The sequence below is a fragment of the Mesocricetus auratus genome, unplaced genomic scaffold (assembly GCF_017639785.1).
Source record: "Mesocricetus auratus isolate SY011 unplaced genomic scaffold, BCM_Maur_2.0 Super-Scaffold_100003, whole genome shotgun sequence".
NCBI lineage: Eukaryota > Metazoa > Chordata > Mammalia > Rodentia > Cricetidae > Mesocricetus > Mesocricetus auratus.
This window is the reverse complement of record NW_024429188.1, coordinates 49,949,526-49,967,890: the sequence shown is the minus strand read 5'-3', so window position 1 is coordinate 49,967,890 and position 18,365 is coordinate 49,949,526. Positions and strand designations below refer to the sequence as shown.

At 42.3% G+C, this 18,365-nt stretch overlaps 2 long non-coding RNA genes across 2 annotated transcripts in view; both read right to left on the bottom strand.

The window, feature by feature from the left end:
* LOC121139992 overlaps nucleotides 1–2,031 on the bottom strand; it is a 7,826-nt gene extending 5,795 nt beyond the window's left edge. The window contains exons 1-2 of the long non-coding RNA XR_005876791.1: nucleotides 1,886–2,031; nucleotides 158–222 (exon numbers count right to left, since the gene is read on the bottom strand). This is a non-coding gene — a long non-coding RNA (uncharacterized LOC121139992). The remainder of the gene's footprint in view (nucleotides 1–157; nucleotides 223–1,885) is intronic.
* A 3,450-nt stretch (nucleotides 2,032–5,481) lies between these two features.
* On the bottom strand, nucleotides 5,482–17,262 carry LOC121139991. The gene is made up of 2 exons (XR_005876790.1): nucleotides 6,704–17,262; nucleotides 5,482–6,591 (listed from the first exon to the last, which is right to left on the bottom strand). It is a non-coding gene; the product is annotated as an uncharacterized LOC121139991 (long non-coding RNA).
* Nucleotides 17,263–18,365: the final 1,103 nt, after the last annotated feature.

The following is an 18,365-nucleotide window of genomic DNA, read 5'->3' as shown; positions in this document are numbered from 1 at the left end:
TAGTGAAAAAGACTTCACCCAAAATAAACTGCTCTATCAGAGATGACAGGATATGGAAAAAGGGATATACCCAAGGACCCAATTCCAGCCTGCGCTTTCCACTTGTTAGAAAGGCAATATCCAAGCCACAGTTCTCTTGTCGTCAAATTCCACTTACATGGAGAGGGTCAGATAATCAGGGTGGCAGGCAATTGTACTTCACAACCCAGGAGCACAGAGGCACTAAAAGACAGAATAATCAGCGGCACTCAGAACATGTCAAATCCCCCCCCCCCACATATTTTACAACCACATCAGTAATGGCTGAGTTCCTTTTACTGGTTACATCATGCCTGACTTTCCAAAAAACTAAGATGTAGGAGAGAGGGAGAGAGGGAGAGAGAGACAGAGACACAGAGACACAGAGAGACACACAGAGAGAGACAGAGAAAGACAGAGACAGAGACAGAGAGAGAGACACACACACACAGAGAGACAGAGAGAGAGAGAGAGTTTGGAGTGTGACTGCCTAGCATCACCGGGCCCTGGGTTCCATAACCAGTACTGGGGGGAGGAGGTAAAAGTAAATATAGTCACTAAATTAAAAATAATAGTTACTTTAGCAGAGGGTCAAAGAGTGAGACACAATCATGTATAGATGAGGCAAAACCTCAATTATAATGTTAATATTTGATTTTATTCTATCTCTTAATATATAGATTTTAATCTATCTCTTAATAATATAGATCATGATATATAAAGCCATCAAAATAATTAAAAAAAAAAACAGTTTGTCACCTCATCCATACATGGGGAAAAATGAGATCATAGGATTCTGCAACTTAATGTAACAAGCTACCATAGCATCTGTTATACCAAAGACTCAAATATATAAACTTTTTCTGACATTCTTCTGCTGATGGATACACACACAGGTTGCTTCTTGTTACTTGCCACAAAAAGAAGACTGCACAAGCATCCTCTTTAAGTGTCCTTACTTATATACTGATGCTTTTCTTTTGAAGGATGGATCCTTAAAAGTCAGACTACTGACTTCCAGATATTGGACCTTGGTATTTCATATACTTGGTCAAATAACAGCTGTATTTTTATTTCCCTTAATATTGCTACTTTAATGATTGCAAATGCTTGTAACAACTCACACTTTCTTCAGCAATACCTAAGTAAGACAATGACACTTCTTTTGACCAAATAAGCATCCAACAACACAACATAGATCATTTTTAAGTTCCATTATAACAAGCACTGAGATACTTCCAGACCACATATTCAGTATTATATACCAGGGTCCTCATTTGTGGTACATATGAAAGACATAGAAAAAAAGCATGGCCGGGCGTTGGTGGCACACGCCTTTAATCCCAGCACTCGGGAGGCAGAGACAGGCGGATCACTGTGGGTTCGAGACCAGCCTGGTCTACCGAGTGAGTTCCAGGACAGGCTCCAAAACAATACAGAGAAACCCTGTCTCGAAAAACCAAAAAAAAAAAAAAAAAAAAAAAAAAAAAGCATGATGTTACAAACAAGTTAGTTTATCGAACTACTAAGTTCTGATAAGAAAGAGCTGAGGTCCAAGAGGTCTCTGGGGAGCTGGAGTAAACACTCCATTTTGGAGATAGGCGGTATTCCTAAAACCCCAATTAGACAAAGGAAAGTGAAAGGAAACATCTAAGAGGGCGCTTTCATAGGAATCGATCTCATGGGCCTGACAGACTCATCAGTGGAGGTTGGGTGATGCAGAGACTGATCACTTATCATGTCCTGTGAAGCAGGGGAGAATTAGGATATGCTTGCCGACTACTCCTCCCGCTCGGCAGAACACGTGGTCGAAGTGGTGACCGCTGCCCCGGCCACCTCGCTGACCAGCATGAGGCCCGGCACTCACCCGGACACATTAACTGGACAGTGTCTCCACTCTCCTTACACAGTCATCCTTTAGCTGCTTTGCTAATCCCGGGAAGTGCACAGATGTCCCGACGCCGCCATTTTACAAGTTATACAAGCCTGGGTGTCTGACGCCGAGAAAGGGGGGGCATAGGGGGACACAGATGAGCATGCGTCACAGCCAAAAAGGCCCTGCGCCGTGCCGCGCCGCGCCGGCGCCGCTCCGAGCTCTCCCTAAATGGCTCCGCCAGCTACGTGCCCCGGATGGTCAGCTGCTGCTTCCGCAGATGACTGACCACTTGCGGTTCCTCACGCTGCCTGTGTTTGGTCCTTTTATAGTTCCCCCTCTTCTTGCCCATCTTTCCTTTAATCTGTCTTCTTTTTTTTCCTCCGGAATTTCTTTTCCTTTCTGATTCTTTAGTAGATGCGTTTGTGTTCTATTCTGAGACCTGTACCAGAGCAGTGTCTGTCGTTTTAGTCGCTGGCATTGCTATAGTTGCTGTAACTACTGTGGCTATCCACATGTTACAGAGGTTAGCTGGAGATGTCAACCATAGGCCTGGGAATGTCTCCTAACTTGGGAGAAAGACTTTCAGTGTTACCCCTTACCTTTAGGACATTTATAGGACAACTCACAGGGACAAAGCTGACAATAATTCCTTTGGCTTTTGGGCATTCTCACCAATACTGGCTACTTCACAAATTAGAAAGGGAGCCTGGGTTATCAATAAAAGCAGAGAACAATACCCCCGTTTTAAAAAGAAGATTCTCATTTTACCTATTGCACCAACAGGCACTGGGGCAGGAAAGATGACTCGGTGGTTAAGAGTGCTTACTGCTCTTGCAAAAGAGCAGCACCCATGTCAGGGTGAGGGACTCACAACTGCCTGCAACTCCAGGGGGATCCGACCCCCCCTCACCCCCCACCCCCCGCAGCTGAACTCACATGCACATACCGCTACACAGGCAAACATACAGGCAAGTATATAAATAAAACTCAAAAATAAATATTTTTTGAAAATTTCCCAAGAGCCAGAGACATGGCCAAGCACATAAAGGCTCCTGCTACTAAAGAAGCCTGATGACCTGAGTTCAATTCACAGGGTCAGCTGGAGGAAAGGAGAGAACTGAATTTGGCAAGCTGTCCCTCTGATCTCCGTAAGAGTACTGTGATTCGTGCACTTTAGCATGCTCACGCGCGCGCGCGCGCGCGCGCGCACACACACACACACACACACACACACACAGTATGTACCCATACTTATACACATATATGCACATATTTAATTTAAACCATTTTTGAAAGTTACTCAAGGAGCCTCCATGCTTGTCTGCAGTCGCTGGAGGGAGGCTTTGCTAGGAAACCTTGGACAGCTGTCATGGAGCTAAGGATTGTCCCCACTCCAGAGGATAACACATTCTCCCTTCTACTGGTTTCTTCGAAGTCCATTGTAGGCAGGTCTTTTCTTGTACTGGGTTTTCTTTTCCACAACTGTGACAATAATTTGCCTTTTTTTTGAATCCTCTGTCTTCTGCCTGGAGTTTCTGAGATGACAAGTTTATTTGCCTGTGCAAACAGATTGCTCTCTAGGGCCAAGACAATCAATTTGATATGCTCATGTGACTATAATCACCTCCTTGCCTCTCATTTAAAAATTAATTCAAATATAATTACATATTCTCCCCCATTCCTTTCCTCCGTCTTACTCCCCCCCTCTCTCCCTCCGTCTCCCTCTCTCCTTCTTATATTCCTGGCCTATTGTGTGTATATGATTTTTCCATGGGTCATTGTTTGGTTTCTACTTTATCTTTGTTGTTAAAAACCCATACAGGACTGGAGAGTTGGCTCAGTGTGTAAGAGCACTTATTCTTGCAAAGGACTCAAGTTCAGTTCCCAGCACCCACATGGAGATACATCACCTCCTAAGGCACCAGGCATACATGTGGTACACAGACCTACATATATGCATATGAGTGTTCTACTCATACATATAGAACAATAAAAACAAATCTAAAAGAAAAACTCAACAAGCCAAATACAAAAGTTAATTTAGGGGTACCTGGAAGCTCCGCTGGCTGCTTTTCCAACTTTGTTCTAATGTCTGTGGCAAAACAGGTGAAATGAACTAAAGGCTAACTTTAGCTAAGTTTTTTTTAAGAAGATTTGTTTTATTAATCGTGTATATATCTTTGTTATTTTGTTTTTGAGACAGGGCCTCAGGTATTCCAGACCGGCCTCAACTTACTACATAGCAAGAAATAACCATGAATTTCCAATTCTCCTGCCTCCACCTGCCCAGTTCTAGGATCCTCGTGTGTACCACCATGTCTGACTCTAACTTCTACAAACCTCTTATGACGTACTCAGGCCTTTTGCAATAAGATTATGCTTTCTGGATTGTTTCCCCATCATCCCTTTATTTTAATTTTGGAACAGTTTTTCAGTTTTAGGACAAAAACCTTATTTTACCATCTTAAAATCCTTTACCATCTAAAAGTATTTCTTTTATCTTTAATTATGTTCATGTAAATGATCTATAGCTTCTAAATGTATTTTTATGTTTAATTATTTAGTATGTGTTTATGAGAGAGAGAGGATGTGTGGGAGTGTGCATACCACAGCCCGTGTGTAGAGAACTTGGACAGAGAGAGAGAGAGAGAGAGAGAGAGAGAGAGAGAGAGAGAGAGAGAGAGAGAGGGAGGATGTGTGGGAGTGTGCATACCACAGCCCGTGTGTAGAGAACTTGGAGGCGTAGTTTATTCCACCATCGCATCTTTACTTCCACCACGTAGTTTCTTTCTTTCATAGATTGAACTCAAGGTGTAAGGCTTTGTGGCAAGCTCCTTACAGCCTTGCAGGCAGGACTCGAACCTAAACCTAATTGTGTGTGTGTGTTACTGAGGATTGAATCCACGGCCTTCCAATTACATGCTAAGCAATAGCTCTACCACTATGTCATATTACCAGCCCTAGAAAAACATTTTCCGTAGAAAAGCTATTCTATTCTAATGAAAATCAAGGAAAAATTGAACAGGGTGGTTCACACCTGCAATCCCAGCACTTGAGAAGGTGAGGAAGGAGGATTAGGAGTTCAGCTCATCTTCAGCAACATAGTGAGCCTGAGTTACATGAAACTACATTAAAGAAAAAAGAAATGCAAAACCAAAAGCAAACCGTGAAGTTGCATCCGAAATATAGGAGGAGACAATATGTTATCGGTCTTAGAAATAGATCTGTTTTCTTACCAACAATTTAAGTTAATTGTAGGAGATTTATGTCCTGTTATAATAGGGTCTCAGAAATTGCTTTGGCTGAAGGCACTGATGCCACACTTGGCTTCACAAAGTAACCAACAGGGTAAAAGAACTGAATTTGGGTGTGTCTTTTCCTTTGTCTCCAACTCCTGCTTGACATGCATAGGCATGTTGATAGCTGAAGGAGTGTCTTCCTAAATTATTTTGTTTCATTAAGAGCTCAGAGCTTAGTCATTTTGGACTCCAAGAAGAGCAAAACCTTCCAGGACAGACTATCCCCCAAATAAAAGCAAGAGGATCAGTTCAAGGTCATTCTCAGTCACATAGTAAGCATGTCAATAGTTAGGAGATTTAAAAAAATTTTTTATTTATTGACATTATAATGAAATTACATCATTTTCCCTGTCCTTTTCTTCCCTCCAAACCTGCCCATGCACACCTTGCCACCCCTATTTCTCTCTTTCAAATTCATGGCCTCCTTTTAATTGTGTGTGTTCCTAAATATACGAACAGCTGCTCAGTCTATACAATGTCACTTGTGTGTATGTTTTCAGGACTGATCACTTGGTATTGGATAACCAATTGGTGTGGTCTTCCCTGGGAAAGACTATCTCTTCTGCTCTCAGCTTTCCGTAGTTGCCTGTAGTTCTTTTTCTAGGGTTAAGACTTCATGAATCCCCCTTCCATATTAGCCTGTCCACTGGTGTCGTTCTTGTTCAGATCATGTTTAGGCAGAAGATAGGGTGAAGGGCTGTAAAAATGCCTTTCTCTGTACTCAATACAATCACTGTAATCATTAACTCGCACTAACTTTAGTTACCTATACTGAACCAACACAAGTCCCGCCGTACCAACAGTCAAGTAAGGGGACAGGCCCTGCGCTATACCTCTGAACTATTGACTATTTATAGATTTGAGGGGAGGAGAACCGCTGCTTTTAGTTGTGTCTCCTATACTGAATCCACCAGCCTCAAACAGGTAGTACCAAATCTGGGGTCACACAGATGACTCTGATGAATCTCAGAGGGGCACAAAACCAAAGCAAATAGACTAGCATATGAGAGAGAGATTTGGAGAAAGGGAGAAGTGTGTGCAAGATAGTGGGGAGCTGGAGGACTAAGTGGTTAGCATGCATTGGCATTTACAACACAGTTGCTAAAAGCAATCCTCCGGCTATGCCAGAAGGGAGATGGGGACCCTGACAAGACAGACAGGTGTGAAGAGCAGATGTGGTTCTCTCCTCTTGACAGAGAGGTTTCTGGTTTTCAGTCTCCATTTTCTGCAGCCAGTTTCTTGCTCAGCCAGTTTCTTGGTTCATTTTTTCCCTCTGTTCCTGGTTGCTCCCTGCTTTCCTTAGGCTAGTAACTTTTGGTCTGAGGATTTCTCTTTCTTTCTTTTTCTTTGGCTTCATTTCCACTTTTTGGGAGCAGGATTAACAGATCTCTTCCTAGTCTTTGAGAAAGAAAAGGCCCCTTCAGCAAGAAAATAACGAGAGAACCCCAGTCACCCCCAAGTTACAAGGACACTGATTTCCTTCTGTCCCATCACCATCAAACTTACCTACCTGATTTTCTCTTGAGCAACTTGGTCAGGTGGTCAGGCAGTGCTTCCCCTCAGCACCCCACATCCTTACCCCCTTCAAGCTGCCAAGTTGGCCAAAGCTGCAAAAGCAATTCAGTGGAGCAAAGACAATCTTCTCAGTGCATGATACTAGAATAACCCAAGAGGTGTAGGTGAACATCTTTCAGATATAGTGCAAAGAATTATTGTTTATGACAGCAAAAGCATGAAAAACGGTAACCAACAGTGGCATATGAAGATTAAAATATTTGGTTTTGAAATATATGAAGTAAAAAAAATGAAAAAAAAACCACACTGTAGACTCTTGGAAAACGTTTGAACATCATGCTTCTCACAATAGATGGATAACTAAAGACTGATGTCAGTATGTGTGTGTGCATGAATGTGTGACTGTGTTATGGTTCCCAGAACCTGTATCAGGTTGCTCACAACTGCTTTTAACCTCAGCTCCAGGAGACTAGACACTCTCATCTGGCCTCCATACCCATACACCTTAATTAAGCAACCGTTAAAAATAAAATGTGCTCATTTAAATTCAGAATATGTAAGTGGCAGTGAACTTCATACTAAGGAGTCCCAAGGCATAGGACCCCCAGTAACAAGGACAGAAGCCCACTATAATGGACAAATTCCAGGCTGACTGCTTTCATGATATTATGTATGTGCTACTATCCTGATATACATACATACATACATGTATTTGTTGGTGTGGTTGGTTTTGCTTTTTAAAAGAGGGTCTTTGTTTTTTGTTTGCTTGTTTTTGGCTTTGATTTTTTTTTTTTCACAGGGTTTCTGTGTCCTGGAACTGGCTCTGTAGGCAAAACTGGCTTCGAACTGGCTCTACCTCCCAACTGCTGGGATTAAAAGTGTGTGCCATGATTGCCTGGCAAAAGACAGGGTCTTATGAAGCTCAGACTGACCACAAACTTGCTATATCTGAGGATAACTTTGAGCCGTTGATCTTTATGTATCAACTTTTCAACATGCCAGGATTACAGCAGTGAGCCAACATATCCAGCTTAAATCAGAACAACCTCATGGAAGGAACTTGTTTCTTAGTCATAGGTCAAAGGGCACCAGAAATGTACAGAAATTAAGTGATGATTACCCTGCTGATCTTCTGGCCTGACCACTCGTTAGGTGAGATCATGTAGGGGAAGCCAAAGACAACCTTACGTGTCAGTGGATTGAAACACGGTTTGTTTTTCCATTATGCATGCCAGCCTAGCTGGCCCACAAACTTCAGGTAAGTATCCTGCCTCAACTCCCAATGTCTCTGTAGTAGTGCTGGGGTTATGCATCTGGCTTTATTGTGGGTTCTAGAGAGTTGAAGTTAGGGTTACATGCTTGCATGTCAATGTCAAGCACTTTTATACACCCAGCCATCTCATCAGCCTCAACTTGTTGAAATAGGGTAACTCAGGTTGACCTGAAACTCATGGCGATCTTCCGGCCTCTGCCTCTCCAGTGGTAAGATTACAGGTGTAAGTCACTCGTCTACCTCTGCTCATTTGTATTTATTGTATTTCTGTAAGTACCTCTTTTGAAGTTGTCACTGCAGTTTGTTTTTCTCTTCAGAGAGTAGTACTAGAGCCTAAGACTCTGAGGGAAATTTCTCACGACAAAGACACCCCCATCTTCATATAAAACCAGAAGAGATAGTATCTCAAAACGTGCTCAGATCACAAAGTAGAAATATAATAATATAAAGTCTGACTCCTCCAAATGTTTGTTGCTTCTGACTGACTCCAAACACTTTGAAATGTTTAAATGTCAAGTAATTCAAAGGTCTAGTTACAGCAGGATAGCTGATTCAGTCAGTAAAGTGCTGGCCTTACAAGCATGACAATCTGAGTTTAGGTCCTTATTACAAAAAAAAAAATTGAGGGCAGTAGTATGTCTGTAACTTCATTTAGTCCTGGGTAGGTCAGTTGATGCTGCTCTCTGATCTGGTCTCCAAATGCATTCATGCCAATCACAGCTGGTAATTCCAATTCCAGGGGATGTGATATTTCTTTCCAGCTTCTGCAAGTATTTGCGCACACACACATGTGTGTGCGTGTAGCATTGACACGTGCACTCAAGCATCTGAATATAACAATACAAACAAGCGTGGAATACACTCATATATGTGCATATACCCACATGAACATACCATACACACATATATACATACCACACAAAGTCTAGTTCTTAAAATGACCAGAGTCAACCATGATGGCAAGTGGAGGCAGCAGGATCAGGAGTTCAAGGCCATACTTGGCTACCAAAATTTTGAAGGTAGCCGCAGCTAAATGTGACTGTGCCTCAAACTACATTCCCCCTTCCCTGATAAAGGCGGATTGCATGTAGGTTTCCATGTTTGTTATCCATGGGGAGAACTGCTATTTCTGTCCAGGACCCATTTATCCTGGCCATGGTATGATGTTCACCCACAGCCACTACAAAGTGTTCAGATTCTGCAAACCCCAAAGTCACAAAAACTTACAAAGGAACATCCTTGAAAGTTCGGGTGGACCAAAGCCTTTTGGAAAGCAGCTAACAAAGAGCCAACAGAGGACAACTCATTTAACCCTGAAAAATGAGCCCGTGGAACACCTGAGAGAGCTATAGAATAAAACTCTAATGCAATGAAGGAAGTTGAAAAGATCAGATATGAACTGCCAGTGGTCTTTAATATGCAATTATTTTAGTTTATGGGCTTTCAAATTTTAATATTCTAAGTTATACTTTTTTTTTTTTTGTTTTTCGAGACAGAGTTTCTCTGTATTGTTTTGGAGGCTGTCCTGGAACTTGCTCTGTAGACCATTATGATTTTTTAAAACTGATAAATTTCAAGACATTTAATTGAAAAGTAAAATATTAATATTTTCAGTTGCATTTTTTGTCATTTATCGTTTGGGGAAGACTTAAAAAATTTGTATGCTTATCTTGTCAGTTTGTGTTCATATATCTTTTCAAAATGCACAGGATAGAATATGTGATCTAGTATTTTCATAAAATAGATATCATTTAGTATGTAGCCAATGTTTCTTTTACTTCTTGTTTACATTCATATTTCCAAGTTATTTTTTGTTTTGTATACAGAAACAATTTCCTTCGTCTTATGTGTGTTATAGTTAGCTCAGTATAAGGAATAAAGTAGTGATACAGCAAATAAAAAAATCAGATATGGCCAACTAAATTTTTAAAAACTTACTTATCCTTTGTGGCTTTCACATCATATAACCCAACTCACCATTATTTCATAGCTACCCTCTGCCCTTGCAACTCCCCCCAAAAAATAAAAGAGCAAAGAAAAAATGGGGAAAATGTTGTAGTAGAAGCTGTAGTGTGACAGCGAGTCATACAGTATAATCTTTAGTCCATGTATCCTTATTTGCAAGTGTTCATTAAGAATCATTGGTTTGGTTCGAGGCCTCTGGTGTCTGTTGCACTATCAATACTGGGCCCTTGCTTGGACATCCTGTTGTTGCTCTGTGTTTGGGAGATCCTGTAGTTTTGGAACTGCAGGCTGTGTCCCTTCATATGCTCCAGCAGATCATAGATGGTGTGAGCTAACCCGAGTTCTGGGCCTGGTTGCAGGGTTGGACAGCCTATCAACTTTCCCCTATCCTCACTAAGGGGTGAGCTCTCCAGTAGTGACCTTACTAGTACTTCACTCTATGCAGCGAGGAGGAAAGGATGGGACCATTTCTCATGTGCTCCCTCCAACAGGGTCAGCTCTAGTGTGCTGCCCCGCACTGTTCTCCAGAGTGTGGCAGCCAGTGAGGGGCTCTCCCATTCTGATGACCTCAGGACCAGCTCTCCCACCTGCTACAGGTGTTGGTGGGGGGCGGTGCACACTGAATCTATCGAAGACAAATAAGAACTTTTGGGCTGGAGAGATGGGACAGAGATGAAGGGCACCTGCTGTTCTTGCAAAGGCGCTGGATCCAGGTTCTAGCAGCCATGGAGCATCTTACAAGTGTCCTTACCTCCAGCATTTGGGACCTGACACGCTTTTGGATTCCGTGGGCATCAGGCACAAATGCGATTCACTTTCATGCTGGCAGTATATTTGTATACACAGAAATAAATGGTTTCAGAAAGCGCAGAATATCAAACAAGCCAAGCAAACCATGTATCTTATTAGCCTCCTCTCGCAGGTAAAGGAAAGCAGCTGGAAGAAAAAATCGGTGTGGCAGTTACAGGAGGGTATGCATCACTGGAAAATGTATGCCCACTGAAATGCTTCTTTTACATCAGTGCCTGTAAGACATCAAATCGTGGATATTACATCACATCTGAGCGCACCAGCTTCTCTTAGAAGTGTGGTTATGTAAACAGGAAATTTTAGTCATAGATTTGGAAGTAAACAGTGAATACAACATAACATGGTCACATCATCTGAATAAAGGCACCAGGCACATAGCTAGTGAGACAGTTTTCTAGCAATAATCCATTTATTAGAGTTTATAGAAGCAAGAGTCACAGAAGACACTAACAATCCACATGAGAACTTAAGATGCTTTTAAATTTAGTATTTTTACTTATTAGCTTCAGAGAGGAACAGAAAAGCCACATGCAACGCAGCTGAACTATGTTGGCCCAATTTTGACTTGAACTATTCTGATAGGCAGGTGTGACTGTTAAGGGTCAAATTAGACTACATGGGCAAGAACACTCACATGCGAGTACTCTCTCCCTAAACACACGTGAATGAACATGTTTAAAACTAGATATGAATGGTTAGAAAAGGCTGCTGTCCTATAGGCTAACTCTTCACTCTGGAAGCTATTTCCTTAAGTGTGTAAATGCCTCTTAAGCTCGGTTCAACCCCACTTGTCAAGTCTTGCGATTATTTCACGGGGTGAAGAAATGGTACTTTGAAAAGACCGGGTCTCATATAGCACAGACTAGCCTCAAACACACCATGTAGCCAAGGATAGCCTCCAACATTCTGCTCCTATGGCTTTAAGCTCATTTTGGGATAAGACATGTGCTTCCATGGCTACTTTCATGTGAATGCTGGGGATTTGAATTTAGGGCTTTGTGCATGTAGAGTAAGCACTCTACTTTATCTAAATATGTGTGTACATGTGTATGTTTATGCCACATTTGTAAGGGTGCCCATGGGGGCCAGAATAAAACTTCCTTTGGAGCTGGAATTATAGGTGGTTACAAGTCACTTGATGTGGGTCAGAAACTTGAAGTTGGGTCCCTCCTCCCTCAACTTACCTCCCATTTGGTCCTCAGAGAGTACCCCTCAAAAGTCTACTAAGTCTGTCCCATCATCTCATTGAGGCAGGGCCAAAGCACCTCTCCACCCCCACACCCTTGTGTCTAGGCTGAACAAGGTATCTCTCCATATAGAATAGTTTGTGCATTCGTGTTAGATCTTGGACCCACTGCCAGTGGTCTCATATACTGTCCGTCACACCATTGTCACCTTTATTAAGGGAGACTAGTTTGGTTCCCCATTTATTAGATCAGAGCCAGTGATCTCTCACTAGCTCAGGTCAGCCGATTCTGTAGCCGTGACTCCTTTGTTCATCACTTGAAGTGACTGTATGTCTCAAACATATGGTTTTTGGCACCTTTGTCAAGAATCCAATGCCTATAGTTGTAATATTTGATTCTAGGGCCTCTAGTCTATCGTATCTCATTGTATAACTTGTTTATTCATTTGAAGCTGGGTGTCATGTAGATCAATTTCTTCCTTTAAAACTTTTTCATACCATCCATTTCTATCATTTTTCCTTCCTCCTACTCTTCCTCACTCAACCAACTTCATGTTTTCATGTTCTTTTCCTTAAAAAACAAAACCAAACCAGTCCTGTTGTGTCTGAATGATGTTGTTTCCCTGGAGTCATTCACCGATTCTGGCTGACAGTATTTCAGACTCTTTTTCTTCATAGACCCGAGCCTTGAGAGAAAGGGCTTGATAAAGACATCTAGGACTGAGTGTTCCAGTCTCTCTGTGCTTTGGCGAACCATTTCTTCCCTTCCTGTTTCTGTGCTTTAGTGGTCCTGTCACCTCTCTCTTGGCTCCTAATCTTCTTTTTCTCTGACTCTTCACATTTACCTATAGAAGACCTCAACAATACCATCTTACACAAGATGCTTCACTATAGTGCGCTTCATCTCTGTTAAGAATGTACAATGAATTGCCTAGTTAAGTGTACATGAACTGAGCTTTGACACATCATTTCATGCTTCTAGTGTAAGAATGTCTCACAACCCTGACATACCTTGAAGTATATGGTATGTGCTAGAATAATGAAGTTTGTAGGAATTGGAGCTATGTAGAGGACAGATGATTGTCTTTGACATCCCCGCAAATGGCACACTGGCTTGTATACACCGTGATCAGTACCCCCAAGTTCTAAGTTAGAAGACCTCATTTATACAAAGCCACATACATTTTGGAGACAGCCCTTCTTTGATCTTTTTGTTTTTCTGTAACATGTTCCCATCTCTGACTAATTATCACTAGTAATGATTTTGGAGGTTTCCCCTGTACCTCCTGATTGTTCCATCATTAGCATTATTGCCTTGAAGTAGGGAAAACTCTGACTCTTTCACTTGGTGTTGTCAAAGTAGCCTTTGATCTTCAATTCAGATATTAATCTTTTTGTACTCCCAGTCAGGCTTCAAATGCCTTTGAAAGATTCATGCTGCCATCTGCTGGCTCATTCGGGCTGTGTGTAACATTCATTTATTTATTATTTTCATTTTCTTTTGTTGAGACAGAATTTCTTCTTTTGTAACAGAGACCTTCCGTCCTTACCTGAACTACCACGATGTCTAGATTAGTGAATTGCAGGTACTTGGAAGGTCCCTAAGCAAAACAATTTTATGCACTTTGTTATTCATCTGATGCCTAAACATAATTTAGAGTAAGATGAGATTCACTTTGTTTAGTTGAATCAACAAGAAGACAGTGTATTCTTTGATTTTCTAACACCTGGTGTGTAATCTCTTTCAGGCGGCTATCCAGTGTTTCTCAATGAATAAAATTTGACAGTTCTCTAAGTTAACTGTTTCCCTAGGGCAAGTACTATATCACTGAGCTATTCCATCAATCTTTGTTTTGACTTTTAGGAATTAATTTTCTGTCACTGCTAGTGAGTAAACATCTTTAAACATCTTTACTGAATTTTTGGTTCAAGGTTTGGAGTCATCAGATTCCCCAGAGAAAGTGCGAAAACGATGACCCAAAACTCTGCTGTGCAAATAGTTCACAACCAATTTGACTGCCTGATAATTTAGGGACTACGGGGCCATTTTGTGAAGTAACTCCTCTGTTTTCTTACCTCTAGCTCACCAATTAATCCATGAGAACTTTTCGTCTCCAAGACGTACAAGGTGAGATATCCAAGTAGACGATATGTAGCAAATATGCATATATACATGATGTGTGACCTACCATACATTGTCTGACCGTTTATGTGCCTTTCCCATAAGCTATAAAGTAGAGGATTCCGTCAATATCACATAAAATAAAGGAAATTTGGTTGTCATTGAGTTTTGGTACCGTCATGTTTATTCTACATATTAATTATTCTTTTTAAAGAATATAGTTTGTGCTAAACCTCCAATAAGATTCCGTAATCTTCCGCATTTGTGGCCACTCCTCTTCTGATCTCTCCGCCTTCAGCGCTCCGGTCTGTTAAAACCGTGCAACTGCTTGCTGCAGCCATGTTTTGCCAGTATTCCGTGCATATGAGGACCCTCAAGGGTCTATCCCTATATGATAGGGTCTCTGGGAACATTTTTGGTTCCCCTACCACCATGCCTTGTGGTGTGTTTAAGAAAATATATCAAGAGTCCACCAAATGGTTTTGAAGATTTTATGTGTTCTGGCAGGCTTTTATTGACACGTCCTTCATATTTTGATATTTTTTAAATATTTAGACAATTTTCATTTTTGATGAATATTTCTCAGGCACTTTGTTGCCTCCTCTTGTGTGGACTTACCTTTCTTTTACTCTATTTCTATATTTTTGCCCATCCGGGCCACGGATACCTGTGTGTCCTTTCGTTTCTCGCTCCATGCCCAACGGGGCTGTGGATACTTACCTGCCTTTTCATCCTTTTTGGTTTTTTTTTTTCCCCTCTTCTTTTTCTTCTTTTTAGTCTTAGAAAACTTGCCCATCCGGGCTGTGGATACCTGCTTTTATTTTTTTTTTCCCCCCCTTAGCCCATCGGGGCCATGGATACCTGCTTTTTACAAAAACTGAAATTTCTTGGTCCATCGGGACCTCGGATACCTGGGTTTAGGCTTTTTCCTTGCCCATCGGGGCCTCGGATACCTGCTTAATTTTTGTTTTCTTTTTGCCCATCGGGGCTGTGGATACCTGCTCAAATTTTGTTTTCATTGCCCATCGGGGCTTTTAGTGGATGGAAATGTTGGTTTTGTGAGTTACTGCCCTATCTGGAATATTCATACCTTTTTTTCTTGCCTCTTGCTGCTGCTGCTGGTCATTTGGTTGTGTGTGAGTGAACCTATGGCTTGGGAAAATGACTTTATGCTTGAGCTGAGTGGGTGTTCAGGGCGTGGAGAGTCCGTGTCCGCCATTTTATGTTTGCTGCATGATATAGCCATTCTCGAGCCAAGAATTAGGGAGTCGAGGTGGACACTGGACTGGACAGAGGCAATCATTTGTGCTACAGCAGCTAAAGGCTTTTTATGTGTGGGTTTGGACTTGCTTTGTGGGTTTTCTTAAGAATCGTGGTACCCGAAAGCAAAAAACCAAGGAGCTGTTGTGTTCGTGTGTGGTGTTAGGTGAAAGGTACAGGACTTCAGGATAGGGCTTGAAATGGACATTTCGATATCGCTGGGGAGCTCTGTCCAGTTCTAACGGACGCTTGTTAATGTCTACAAAATGGCGTCTCGCACCCTGTGCCCGAAGCTCGACAGCCCAATCTTGGTTCTAACATTTAGCACGGAGGTAGGGCATTTAGGTTATATAAGAGAAGATGGAGCTCAAGCTCTTGCTGCAGGATAACGCTTTGTTTTTTACATTAGGTAGTTTGGTGGCTGAGTTAGCCTAGGGGACAATGTGGCACATGGTCCTGAGTGGCTAAGATGGCGGTTTATCATGTGACCAACCCTCAAGGGGTACAGCCTTGGCGGGCTTTTGAGGGGTCTTTGTGGGCTTTGAGAGTGTTTTTGAGGGCTTTGCCCAAGGTGAATTTGGTGCATTGAGATAGCAAGTGGTTGGTTCTACCTTGTGCCACTCGAAGCCCACTGACTTAATCAGAAATGGGTACTGCTTTGGAAGTGTTGGTTGCCTCTTGACTTAACTAGTCAAAAATGAGCCCTACTACTTCGTGTAGAGGATGGTAGTCGATTGTGAAGACTCACTGTCCTGCAAGGACTTGAGTTACCTTGGTACCTCACATCTGTCTCTAGTCATCGTTATTTGAAGTGTCTAGCTGGGTACGAGAGCACATGCTTGTGATTCTAACATTTGAGGTGTTGAATGATGATGTGATTTGAGAGACTTGAGGCTAGAGGTTCCTGAGGTTGAGGTCCATGTGGGTTGCTGACTGAAACCCCACCTATTAAAAGAAAGAAGAGAATCAGTGATGAGGTCAAGTTAAAGTATCTCCCCGAGAGTAGTACCTAAGATCATTTCAAACAGTTGACCTATTCACTTGCCCTCCTATTTGTCTAAGGTAGTCTTTTGCAGTGTTCTATCTATGGTGGTACAAGCTAAGCTTCACCCCATTCCTTTATATTGGTTCAGTGCCTAAGACTTGTCTACTCACTCCCCGGCCGCTAATTTAAGCGGAGAACTGCGATCTCAAGCTAGTTCTCCAGGTCTGCTGTGGGCTTAGTGGTCGACCCTAGCCAGAGTCATAATGGACCACAAAGAAATCACTGGCCCAGAGGTGGACTTCTACTTTCCTCCAGAGGATCATCTAACCCTTGGCTAATGCTCGGGTTGAATTTTGATGTATATTTGTTGTCGATGTCAGCAACAAGTCTGATAGTGCGGTTTGCTAGTGCTTGCATTTCAAGTTGGAGTGATTATTATAGAAATGCATTTAGGGACTTTGTTTACTTTAATGAGTTGTCGCTTCAGAGTCCTCAAAGTTTTTAGTTTCTTTTACAATCATTAACTTTTTTGGCAGATGATACTCAAATTATTTGGTTCTTAAATTTACTTTCTTTCTAACTGATCTATTGAACTCTTTAAAAATTTAAGAGTCTTGTGACACAGATACTGTTAAAGTTAGTTTTGTGACTGGCTAGCAAAAGGAGTATTTGAAGATCTACATCAGTCCTGGCTTTGCTTTTCTAACCATCTTTGATGTTACAATGACCAATGCATGCCTAGACTCAACAGGCAGGAGCCTTGAGTTGTAGTGGTCTAATGTCCTCTATCAGACTTACTATTGGAACATTAATGTCTACATTTCAACTTTTTGTGGTTTCTTGCTGCTGTAGCATGCAGTTTCTTAAGACCTAGCAAACACTGCTGCCTTGCCCCTGCCCCCTGCCCCAGCTTCAAGCCCCCAGCCCCCAGCCCCTGCCCTAGCCCAACCCAGCCCTGCCCTAGCCCCAGGTCCAGCCCCAGCCCCAGGTCCAGCCCCAGCCCCAGCCCCAGCCCCAGCCCCAGCCCCAGCCCCAGCCCCAGCCCCAGCCCCAGGCCAAGCCCTAACCCCAGCCCCAGCCCCAGCCCCAGCCCCAGCCCCAGCCCCAGCCCCAGGCCTAGCCCCAGCCCCAGGCCTAGCCCTAGCCCCAGGCCCAGTCCCCTAGCCTCAGCCCACTTCTCCTTAGAGATATCCCAATCTTCATTGATTAAGCGCTAAGAATGCAGTGTCCATTAAGTCCATTACTTATCCTGGAAAACTGAGATATCGTGTCTCTATCCCCTCCATGCTGAATGCCTGTGTCCCATTTTCACTTAATGTACAGTCCTACTTGTCTGTGGACTTATAGTATTATAACAAAGAACTCTTGCCCCTCATATGTTAATCAAGAAACACCAATTGAACAAGAGTTTCATTTCAGAGAATTACCATCAAGGTACTATCTCCTAAGTCTCCTTTCTTTAAGGAAGGAAAAACTATTCTGTCATTGCTGCAGTAGTCACAGTCCCAATTTTCTGAGCAGTGCTCAGTAGTCTTTTCTCAGTGTCTTGAGCACTCTTTGCACTCAGTAATTCTTATTGTCCATAATTTATCCATTGAATTAAGCTCTAACTGCTTCAGCCCCGTTTGCATTCAGCAGAGGGGCAAACACAAGTCTGTCATCAGACAACTCATGTGCTCAGTCACAATTTTCAAGGCCTTGGCTAATTAAGAGGGCCCTTATATCCTGTTTGTATGGATACTGACATCCCAGGTTGCATCATTTAAACTGATGATGGAAATGAACTCATTCGTCTATAGTACTTATACTAGTCCCATCAGCTTCCCTTATTTCAGCTGAAAACTGCACTGGGACGACAGTTTGTGTATAATCCTGATTAGAAACTGAACCTTTTCTTAAGGTCCTTGTATAACCTTAGCTTTACATTAAGAGAGTGCTGATTACCTAAAGCCTCTTACATGATTGTGCAAAACTGCAGTTGCTCAAGTCTGTGTTACTAACCAAGATCTCATACCCCCCGCACCCTAATGGATGACAATAAAGGGGGTGCCAACCG